This window comes from Callospermophilus lateralis, unplaced genomic scaffold, assembly GCF_048772815.1.
Source record: "Callospermophilus lateralis isolate mCalLat2 unplaced genomic scaffold, mCalLat2.hap1 Scaffold_113, whole genome shotgun sequence".
NCBI classification, from domain to species: Eukaryota; Metazoa; Chordata; class Mammalia; order Rodentia; family Sciuridae; genus Callospermophilus; species Callospermophilus lateralis.
Genome location: NW_027511570.1, coordinates 4,516,883 through 4,529,362, shown reverse-complemented (window position 1 = coordinate 4,529,362; position 12,480 = coordinate 4,516,883). Strand labels below are relative to the sequence as shown.

The 12,480-nt window shown below is 30.5% G+C and overlaps 1 pseudogene; it reads left to right on the top strand.

The window, feature by feature from the left end:
* Positions 1 to 12,480, top strand: part of LOC143386137 (cadherin-9-like) — a 105,938-nt pseudogene that overhangs the window by 28,252 nt on the left and 65,206 nt on the right.

Sequence of the window (12,480 nt, the reverse complement as noted above, 5' to 3'; positions counted from 1 at the left end):
TCTGAATTCATTTAGATTGTATTTAGTTTACTTTAGTTATCCATATGTATATATCAGAAGATATCCATATCTCCCTAATTATCTATGTGTTATATGAGTTTTTAATGGTGGCTCACTGCTTTATAATAGAAAAATTATATATAAACTTAAATAGCAATCAGGATAGATTTTTAGTCTACAGGTTGTGTGAAAGTGTAACACAGCTTAGTAAAACCATTTTCTTCCCTCCTTTTCAGGAGATACAGACAATACATTGAATTTGACATCCTTCTGAAGTAGCAGATAATGAGGAGTTACATTATCTACCATTATTCATCTGGACCTACATCTTGCACACAGTTGACACCATCCCATTACAAGAAAATGGTAGCAGTTACTTACCCAGCCAGAGGATATTGAGCTTGACAAAAGATGATGGTAAAATGCTTCATCGCACCAAGTGTGGCTGGATGTGGAATCAGTTCTTCTTGTTGAAAGAGTACACAGGTACAGACACATAATATGTAGGCAAGGTAAGGACTTTGATATGAGAATTCCAAAACTTGAAAGTGATAGCTGTTTATTTATTTTCCACACAACTAATAATTATTCAGAAAAAAATTTTCTTAAATATGATGTTTGAAAAGCATGCTCTTGCAGATTATTTCAGAAAGGTAGTATGTGGAATGTGTTGTATTCACATGCCTATTTTATATCACTATCTGAAAAAAGAATCAAAATAATATAGCTCATGTGTGGCCTTGGTTCAGTGTTAATCATGACATATGAATTGATTCTATTCATTTTAAAGACCACTTTCCTTGAAATGATATTTAAAATTATGATAACTGTCTGCTATATAAGAAAAACAAATCACAATTTTAGTATATCATAACATTATTAAAATATAGTGGTATCTATAGATGACTAGTTCATCATAAGAATAGCATGTTCTGTGTGAGAAATAAATTATTTCTAGATGCTTCCATATCTTAATATCAGACTAAACTACTTCCTGACTATAATCCAGACTAAAAGTTTAAAGGCAGAAGGAAGAAGAAAAGACAAAAGAAGGTGAAAGAAGACACTATCTTTAGGGAAGTATACCTTTATGTTAATAGCAGCAACATGAATGGTTTCTCATCAGCAACCAATAACAAATGGTAATTGAAAATGTATAACTCACTTCCTCATGTCTTCCTTTTGTGTTTAAAAAGATCTTTCTCTTTCTTTCATTTATTACCTATTTTTTCAATTCATTCTTATTTATTTATTTTTTCTTTAGTGGCACAACCTATCTGTCATATCTTATCAATTTTATTAATTCTGTTCTATACTCAGGACAATTCATTTTTTCACCTGATTATATTTGATTTATTCCCAGTGCTGAGGCTTTACCCAATTCTGAGAATAAGCATGCAAGTAAGCATAAATGCTAACATTATACACAGACCATATATTTATTTTTCTTGATTCTTGAGAACAAAAATCCTAGATGGAATTCTAATAATTGGACTATAGACTCACTGACACCAGGTGAATACATTAGAATAATCCCAAAATAAAAAAAAGTAAAAGAGTACCTGATAGCACAAAGTTATAGCTTTCTATATTAAGCCAGAAATGCATTTATTCTGTGAAATTGCTTAAATGATGGTCTACTTCTTTATTTGTGTGTGAACAATATGCTTTTCAAATGCAGCCTCCCTTTCCAGAAGCCCATTTTTCCACTTCTTTTGATATAACTCCTCTGGTCCCATAGGTCATCTCGCTTGAAACTTCAGTTCACTGGCTGCTTTTTTCTCTGTTATTTCTCCTCAGGTTAGTCATATGGCATCCTCCAGCATCCCTCATTTAACATCATTTTTCACACCATAGTTATTAACTAACGTGAAGACGTTTCCAGTTCAACAAGCAGACATTTGTGTCTAAGGACTTGAAATTGCCTTAAGATTCGTTTTCTAAGGCAGTGTATAAAGGACACATTCAGATCACAGGGCCTTACTACAGAAATAGTTTCATCCTTGGAGACTCACAGATACAGAAAAATAGCCACTGATAAAAAGAAATACTCATAATCTCAAGACTGTTAAGGCACTACTACAAGCATTTGATTTTAGTTGAAAACAAAAATGCTTCCTTCTGAACAATGAGTTGATTAATTTGTATGTTGACCACATTGCTACATGAACAACTTAAAATACACAATATGTTTTAAATCTTTAGGTACTACTTTCCTTATTTTTAATAAATTGTATAATCTCTTACAAATGATTACTAAAAGTAGGTGACAAATCTGTTTTGTTACTTTTCATAAAATGTTTTATCATTTGTTTTAGCCAAGTGACATTTTTTAAACCCATGAACAAATTTAAGATGTGTAATTTGTTTGTCTTTTTAACCTCAACAAACAGAAAATAAGCCAAAAATAGAAAACTCATTATGATTATGAGAATTTTCATTTAATGAGAATAATTAAGCCAAACATATATGTTCACTTTTTATTTTTTCCATGTAAAATCTACATATATAAAAAAGTGTTCAACAAAATAAGACACCCAATTCTTTCTCAGTTTTGGTGTAGAACCAGGTTTTACATCTTCCCTTACTACATATGTAGTTCACTGTAGAAGTGGGATACTAACCACTTCGGAGCCTTTGTTATTAGGAGCTAATTCACCCTAGCCTACCCTGTTCTCATTACTTTTTACTTCATTAGTTATATGCCTATACAGAAGCTAACAGAGCCCTTGACCCAGAACGTAGAGAAACACAAGAATTCTAGTAAAAACTGAACCTCTCGAACATCACAAAGACAGTGTCTGTGACCATATTGCTGCTGGTTGTCCTGGTAAACTAAACATTTATCCTTCAGAATCTACTGCACTGGAGGCATTATGCCTTGTGAAGTTACACCTGCCAAATTCACCATGCACCAGGACTGGAAAGAGACAGGAAGTTTCTAATAAAAAAAATTATATTTCTTATATTTTGTATAATTTTATAGTTTGGTTTCTGTTTTTGTACATACTAGGTAACACAGAAAATTAAAAACAAAACATTTATTCACAGGTGATATAAAATTATGTAAATTTGAAATAACAAATAGTCTGAATAGAAACTAAGGTTTCATCATAAATATAAAAGAAGCAATTAAAGAATAAACAAAATGACAACAGCAAATTTAACCTTTACATATATGAACACCCACAAATATGCAACTTACAAGATTTTATCCTGATTGTGGCATTTGAAATGGTATAGAATTTATGTCATTTAGTTTTCTAACCCTCATATTTTTGTTATATTAAATCAATTGCCATTAAAATTTCTTTTTTTCTAAGATTCTTCTATTTTCTAGGCTTTTGTAAGAATCTGCTGATGTGGGCAGGAGGATTCAGTAAAAATGTTAATGTAAACAAATTTAAGAAGGTGGGATTGAAAGCAGAGGGAAAATGCCTAATCTAATGTATCAGAGATTTACTAATAATCTTTTATGTAACATGGGAATCCTTTATTTCTTACTCAAAACAATTTCAAAGTCACAATCGCCATCTAGTTCCTTTTCTATTTGAACAAAGACATTTCATTGAAATTTTTATGCAGAATAATAATATTGAACAAGACAGAAATGAATAAAATTTAGCAAGAAGTTTGGCAAGTGATTTTACTCTTTTGTTGAAGAATCTTTACATGTACTTTTTGTGTGTATGTGTGTGTGCACACGCATACAGGTGTGCATGCATGCTTGCGTTAAAATCCAGGGCCTAGCATAAGCTAAGTAAGTGCTCTACATCTGACCTACATACCCAGTCTGCATGAGATTATTTGTTACATTAGAACAAGATCCTAAAGAACTTTTACTTATTATGGATCAACAATCAAGTTATATGTCCAGTATTAAGAATTGGGCAGAATTTCACTCTTATTTAAATATATGCTTGCTAAATCGCATTTATTGTATGAAGAGATGCTAGCTTTCCAGACATAACTGATATAGCGCTAAATCTTGAAAGAAAATGTTAATATTCCTTAAATTTTTATATCAATTTAATTGACTGTTACATTTTAATTTGAACATATGTATTTAGAACTAGTTTTGTTCAGGACAGGGAGTGTGGTGGTCAATGACCTGCATACAGTATCCACCATAAGAAGATAATAGGATCTCTGTTACAGAGTGAGTTCTGAAGTCCTCATAGATTTACTTCAGAAACTTCCATTATTCCATAACTGAAATAATTATGACTATAGTCAGAAAATATAAAAGGGGTGTTTTTCATTGATCAAGTGCTGTATATTTGGTTATAATAGATTTTGTTGTAACTGAAAACAATGTGAAACACAGGTAACAGATATGAAATGGGAGAAAGAGTACAGTCTTGTTTGTATTTGATTGGGTATCAAAATTCACATGATTCTTTCATGCTCTCTCATGATGATACATGCAGTAAATACTAATATATCCCTAAAGCATATATAATATATTGGAATGACTGGGAATTTTGTCTTAGGCTTTTAAGATATGGCACTTTGATGTGTATAAGTATCAGGCAGAGGAGAAATCAAAGACTGAAAAAAGCCTCAGATTTACTAAGGGAAAACTAATGATTTTAATGGTATATTATATTACTTTTTAGAATCTAAATAAAATATTTTTATGAAGGTTTTAGAATGTCATTATTTATGGTGCAGTACATGTAGCAGCAACTTTTTATTTGTGAATGCATCATATTTCAAAATTTTCTTTATATGTTAATTGGTTAAAACTCAAAACACATGACGAAAATGTTAAACATTATAATCCTTTATATCCAGACTCCCAAGATAGTCTATAAAGGCTGGGTCCGGTGGTGCAGCCTGTAATCCTAGCAGCTCCAGACGTTTAGGCAGGAGGATTATGAGTTCAATGTCAGCCTCAGCAAAAGCAAGGTGCTAAGCAACTCAGTGAGACCTTCTTCCTAAATAAATACAAAATAGGCCTGGGGATGTGGCTCAGTGGTCATGTGCCCCTGAGTTCAATTCCCAATTCCTCAGAACCAAAAAAAAAAGGATAGTCTACAAAGATTTGTTTCACACTGAGTTCTATTAAAAAAAATCTGCGTGGAAAAGGCAAAAGATTTATACGATCTGAAGAGAAACCGTAATCAGAGCTATGATAAATTATAGTAGAATGGTGTAGGAATTGTAATGCAAAAATAAAAAAGACCAGCATAAGTAAATAATTTACCATTACTTCTGACATATTAATTGAATAAATAATATGCATTCATTTTTTTAAAAATCCGCAATTAAAGTTGAACCAGTCTTCTAATATTTACTACCATTACTCTTATTGACAGTACTGCATTACCAATTTACCAGACCAACCACTGCATTTCAGCACACTAAACTAATATTTTAATTTTAAATTCTCAAAAACATATTACCCACTTTTTCTTTCTTTCTTTTTTAAATGACATAATAAGTGTCCTAATTTATGGAGTATAGTGTAATGTTTTGCCATTTATTTATATTGTATAATGGGTAAAAATCATTGTGATTTGCATATTTTCCTCTCAGATATTATTTCTTCACAGTGAAGCACTAAAACACCTCTTGTCTAACTACTTTAAATACACAGTTTATTATTCTAAAACAGTTTTTTTTAATAATACCTATCTCTTGTAATTTTATAGAAAATCAATCTAAAGTTACTTAAATAGAATTAAGTGTTCAATGGTCTCACATGTTACCACCTATGTTCTATGTATCCCTAATCCTTGGTTCTATTTAGTATGAAATATTTCTTCTTCCATGCACCTATCTATTTCTTCATCATGTCCACTGATCATATTTATTGTATGAAAAGATGCTAGCTTTCCAGACATAACTGATATAGCATCAAATCTTGAATAACTGATCCCTTTTCCAGAATCTCTTCCTTGGGGTATCACTAAAGAAAACCCATCCTCATTCTTCCTAGCTAGTATTTTCCCACAGAATTGTAAGATTATAAAAATCATAGTCATGGAATATTCCCATTACTGTGTTCTATCTTTCATTATTTTCTTCTAGAATTTGTGTACTTGAATCTGCTTTAGACCCAAATGTTTTTTTTCCTTTCCTCAAATGTTTAACATCATTTTTTTTCTCAAAAATAATATTTAGTTGGTATTTCAAAACATTTTTGGGGTGGTGGGTATTTATTAGTCAGTATTCTGAGAGATTATACTATGGAAAACAAAACAAAAAAAATAGATAACATTAACCATAAATACATTCACTTTCCCCATTATATGCAACAGCAAATTCAGACATTCTCAGCAAATGGTGTTTGTTTTTGCTGTTCTTGTAATTTTCCCTCCTTATTCTCATTACTTTCTAGGTCCCTAAATGCATTCACACCCTGTCATTTTCCCATATTGTCTCAAATATCACATACTTTAAAATGATTTCTACTAAAAATAATCACTATTCCTAATAGAAATTATTTTAAAGTAGTATGTAGAATTTAAAAATAAGACAAAGCCAATTTGGTCTGAATTAGGATTTGCAGTACTCCTACATACACCTGATTCTAAAAATTAAATGAACTTTTTTTGTTTTATTTATTGTTAGAATATAAATAACTGTGAAACTATTTTAAAAATATTAAGTGGCAGAATATTATTAGTATGACTACCAAATTATATGTGTAAATTTTCATCACAGCGTCACTGGTTTCAGTAGTATTGAACTATTTCTAATATTACAATATTCTCTTCTCCTTCAAATTTGAAAGGGTCAGATCCACTATTACTCATTAGGAAGGAAGAAGGAAGGAAGGAGGGAAGAAAGGAAGAAAGGGAATTGAAATAGCAGAAGTAGTACTGCCTCTAGAAGTGTTTAGAGGGAATAATGGGGAAAACATTTACACACAAGAACATCAGATATTATTATTGTCATTATTATTTTATAAGTATAAAATATATCACTATAAAACAATATATATTACCTATGAAAAACCATGTGCAGTGAATTTTTTAAAAGGATGAAAATATTAAGATAACTACAATCATACCACAAAAGATTAAAATATTTAAATATTAATTCTATTTACTGAATATATTCTTTAATATTGTGAGTTTTCTGTTTCTTAGACTTTTTTCCTGCCTTTCTCAGATAATGCTACATTTTTGCATATTGTTAAAATGTTCCAATAAGCTATGATATATGTTAAAATTTTTGTTTTGTTTCTTTCCAATTTTATACACATATACACATAAATGTAAGCACAAACATATCTGTGAAGGTTTTGTACTAAAAAATATTTGTATATTATAAATTACTGTGTATAAATCTAAATTAATGAAATGGAAATTCTTAAAGTTAAAATAAAAATTTTAAGACTTTGAATATATTAGCTATTTGTACCTCAAAAAATTTATAGTTCTTCTATACCAGTAGCATTTAATCAATGCTCTAACATAGCACATTAATGTTTTGCATATTAATTAAAAGTTTCCGACTTCATTTTAATGTTCATTGTATTCCTGTGTAGTATTATTAATGAGTGTGAAAATGGAAAACCTGAAATGTGAAACCTTAGAAGGAGGAATAAGAAAACCTCACCACTTCTTAAACAACTTTTTCCTGTGTAAAATAAACAAAATACTATTATTCTGGCCTAATATGGGAAAGGCCTACCAAACATGAAACTTCTGTTCAGAGTAAAATAGACATATTTTAATTTATTATCTAATGCACTGAATTCTTTTGTTTTGTTTTAGAGTGTGTGTGTGCATGCGTGTGTGTGTGTGTGTGTGTGTGTGTATGTGTGTGTGTGTGTGTGTTAATTACTTGAAATTCAAACCAGGAGATTCTGCCTATGAGCAAGATCCCCAGTTCCTGTTTTTAAACAATTATCATTTTGAGAAGGGTCTCCTAAGTTGCCAAGGCTGTCCATAATCTTGTAATCCTACTGCCTCAGCCTTCCAAGTAGTAGGGATTACAGGTGTACACGACTGCTTCTGACTAAGATTAAATCACTAATAAATTCTATGGTGCCTAATTTGACACTAGAATTATTCTCAATTAATAACGTATGCAAGCTTGATGCTTTTGTTTAGGAATTATTATGTTTCCTGTTCCCAAAGAACAAAGACTTTTGTTCCAGATAAAAATGTTTCAACTATACTCACACAAACCTTTTGAAGTTTGTCCTGAGCAAATCTTAAACAATTAAAAAACACAGAACTGAACTGTTGGTATTTATGGAAATGATGTGAAGAAGGTACTCTAAAACTGTCACAGTTTTACACTAAGTATATGAGGTATTTGAAGTCACTCTCAATATGCAATTGAAGCTTGGGAATTTGGCTGAAGTGGTAGCACACCCGCCTGGCATGCGTGAGGCACTGGGTGTGATCCTCAGCACCGTATAATATAAAATAAAGATATTGTGTCCACCTAAAAAAAAACTAAAAAATAAATACTTTTTATTAAATGCAATTGAATATATACTTAATTCATACAGTAAATACTCTTATTTCAAATTCAGAGTTTTCTAGGAATGTGAGTATAATAAATTATCATATTCAGAAATAAACATTAAAAACAAAGGGACAAAGATGAGTTCAAGATTAGTAGGCAAATAGTGACTCTGCAAATGTATGATAAAAAGATATACATTGTAGCCGGGTGTTGTGGTACACACCTGTGATCACAGGTTTGAGGCTCAGGAGGCTAAGGCAGGAAGATCTCATGTTCAATGCCAGCCTCAGTAAAGGTGAGGAGCTAAGCAACTCAGTGAGATTTTGTCTCTAAATAAAATAAGAAATAGAGCTGGGAATGTGGCTCAGTGATTGGGTGCCACTGAATTCAGTCCCTGGTACCCCCACCCAAAAAAAGATATACAGTATTTCTGTTTAAGCAATTTTTGAAAAAATGATACTCTTAATTTTTTCTAAAAACAAATGTTTTATAATGAAAAATTATAATCATTTTACAGGGTTTATTCTATTGGTCATAGTTTATTATTAATATTCTTAGTCTTAGGAAAATACGATGCTAATATTAAATTATCTATCCTTGTAATTTTTTATCTCCTTGTTCAATTCTTACTGGGAGTAGAAATTTAAAACCTACAGTCTGCATAATGCCTATAGCTGTCCATCAAACTTGTCACTGAAGGAAAAAGAAAACTTTAATGTAATTTCCAAAAATTTATTTGAATATCAATTCAACAAGGTAAAGAAAATCTTTAAGAAGAGGTTTTATTATTTCTAATTTATATTTTATTTATTCACTTTTTACTTAAATACAGCTCATTTTATTTTTATGTTTTAACACAGACATAAAACATAAAAACTGCACATATATGTGGAATACTATATAACGTTGCAATGTGTATGCACTGCATATTTATATATAGGATATATATATATATATATATATATATATATATATATATATCCTAAATATTTTCAATTTCCTTATGCTGAAAACATTTAAAAATCTTTTCTTATAGAATTCTAAAATATTCAGTATGCTATTATTATCCATTGATACTCTAGCATACAATAGCACACCAGGACACCCCACTTCCATCTAGTATTTAATATTCATGTAGCAAATGTTTCCCTTTCCTTTTTTTTCCAGCTTCTAATAATTCCCACTCTACTCTCAATTTTCATAAGTAAGATCACATAGTACTTGTCTTTCTGTGACTGGTTTATTCACTTAACATAATTGATTCCATTTATATCTGTTTAATTACAAATGGGAGGATTTCATTGTTGTTTTTTTTTTTTTTGACTGAATAATACTTCACTGTGTGAATGTACACACATTTTCTTTATCCTTTTATCATATGATGGAAACTTAGTTTTTTTGCATTTCTTGACTATTGTGAATAGTGCTTCAATGAACATAGGAGTATAAATGTCTCTTCAACACACTGATTACATTTCCTTTGTGTATATACCTAGGAATGGATTTGTTTGATCATATGGTTGTTTTCTGAATAAAATTTCCAAAAACATTTCTTAAGAGAATTATAGTAAATATTTCTTATTAATGTTATATAATGCCCCCACAGTGCTCTTATAACAATTATCAAACATAATTAAATGTTTTACAGAGGATTTTATTTCCTTAGTGTTTTAAATGAAAATCAAGTGTATAATATTAAAATCAGCTAAATAAAGGGACATTTTTGATGAAACTTGTAAGTTCAGTAAGAAATTAGAGGTATAGATTTAATCCCATGAATTCTGACACAGTATTTTAAAGAAAAAAAACTAAAACTATGTAGAAACATAGGAAGGTAGTTGAATGACCACACAGTAAAATTTAAAAATTAAAGCAAATAAACATGTTGAAAGATAACTGCAGTACAATACACCCATGGTTGTAGCTATTACTCACTGAGTGCTAACCTTAGCCTAAGCAATATTTCAAACATTGTGTATATTTAACAAAGTTCATTGCTAATGTTAAGAGTGTTTGATATTATTATTTTATCTTCATTGAAGAAATTGAGCTATTAAAATATATATCATTGACTCAAATAATCATCATTAAATCTAAGATCTTGGATTAGAATCTAGTGTGTCTGTCTCTAAAACACATTCATTTATCAACTACACTATATTGAAATCCAGATAGCTCAGTGTATAGTATATCAGCACTATATCTGCTAATTGTTGAAAGACTAGTGTAAGAAACTCATGTGAAGATGTGTGATAGGCAAAATGATGGTCCCTAGGACTGGGGTTGTGGTTCAGGGGTAGAGTGCTTGCCTAGCACATGTGAGGCCCTGGGTTCAATCCTGAGCTCCACATAAAAATAAATAAAGATATTGTGTCCAACTAAAAAAAATTAAAAAAAAATTATGGTCCCTAAACATTCTTGTATCCAAAATCTCAAAAATCTATTTCTGGTACATTTTATGGTGAAAGAAAATTGAACTTGCTAATCAGGTGACCTTGTGATTCAAGAGCCATAGAGAAAAAAGGAATGAGAGAGAGAGAGAGAGAGAGAGAGAGAGAGAGAGAGAGAGAGAGACTATCACTAAGAAGATTCAGAGAAATATGTGAAGATTACAGAAACTATTGTTTGCTAGTTTTGAAGAGAGGAGAAGAGGAGAAGGGGACTATAAGACAAGGAGTCCAGTTAGCTTCTAAATAATAAATTAAAAAAAAAATTTTATTATTCCTACAGACTCCAGAAAGAAAGGCAGCCCTGATAACACTTTGATTTTAGCTTAAGTAGAATTGTCAAACCTAAGGATCTGTTGGTACTGTACTATATTTATGTTGCTTGAGGACACTAACATTATCATTTGTTACAACAACAATGAGAAAATAATAAAATTTATACTGGTATAAATAAGGTCTTTCCACAATATAATATTTCACTTGAGTTTTAAAGAAATACCAGAGAACAATACTTCAAAGAAGTAAGAAGAAGACATTTCAGATAGTGAAGTAATGTCTAAGAATAAATTTGAGGCAAGAGTTAAAAATGGAATTGAAATAATTGAATAATAAAGAACAGTGAGTTTGGTTTTAACTTACATTGAGGACTAGCTCATTATGACAATAGTCCACTATAAGCTATTTAAATTGAATTTTATAAAGATACACATGACACAGTATTTATTGTAGGAAACTGTATAATAATTATTGTAATTGTAAATGCTTTTTTTTTCTTGTACTGTAATCTTAACCATTATTTTCACTCTGTTAGGGGACTTCTTAAAATCCAAAGAGTGGTAACATAAATTTTTAAGAAAGAAAAAAATTGGGCAGTTGCCAAAACACAAATCTTTAAAGTTTCTAGAATTCCAGTTGGAGATAATTAATCTTAAAAACTTATAAATAATCAAAAGATAAGGGAGCCATGGAAAGTATTATTATTAATTGGAACTTGCTTATCTATGGAAAAGAATGAAGAAAAATTATGAATAGTAGGAAATCTTCCAGAAAATACCTTTCTACAAAAAATTGTTACACAATCATGAACAAAGTAATAAATGTGTCACTCTAACTTAAATGTTATTGCAAAATTATGTTGAAATCCATTATTCAACATAAAGAAAGTTATTATATGGTTATTTAATAAATGAGAAGGAAAATTATGACTAGATAAATCCTTGAGGTAACGAGTAACAAACTAATGTGAGTTCATGGAGGCCATGGTAAAATTTTGCTAATGTGTGTGCATGTATTTGTGTGTGTGTGTGGGGGGGTGTATATGTGTCTGTGTGTGCATGGGTGCATGCATGCTACTGGTAGTTAAAAGTCATTGGTGTATTTTAAGCAAGGGAGTCTAAGAACTTGCTCATATTTTGAGAAAAAACCTTTGGTTGTTATGAACGACACGGATTCTAAAGAAGAAAAAGAAAGGAAGAGCAGTTAAGAGACCCTAGAAGTAATTCAAGAGGTCATAAATGATCAACATGGTCATAAGTGGTTTGCACTAAATTGTTTGCAGAAGAGATGAAGTCATAGGATTTGCTGATGGATTAAATGAAGG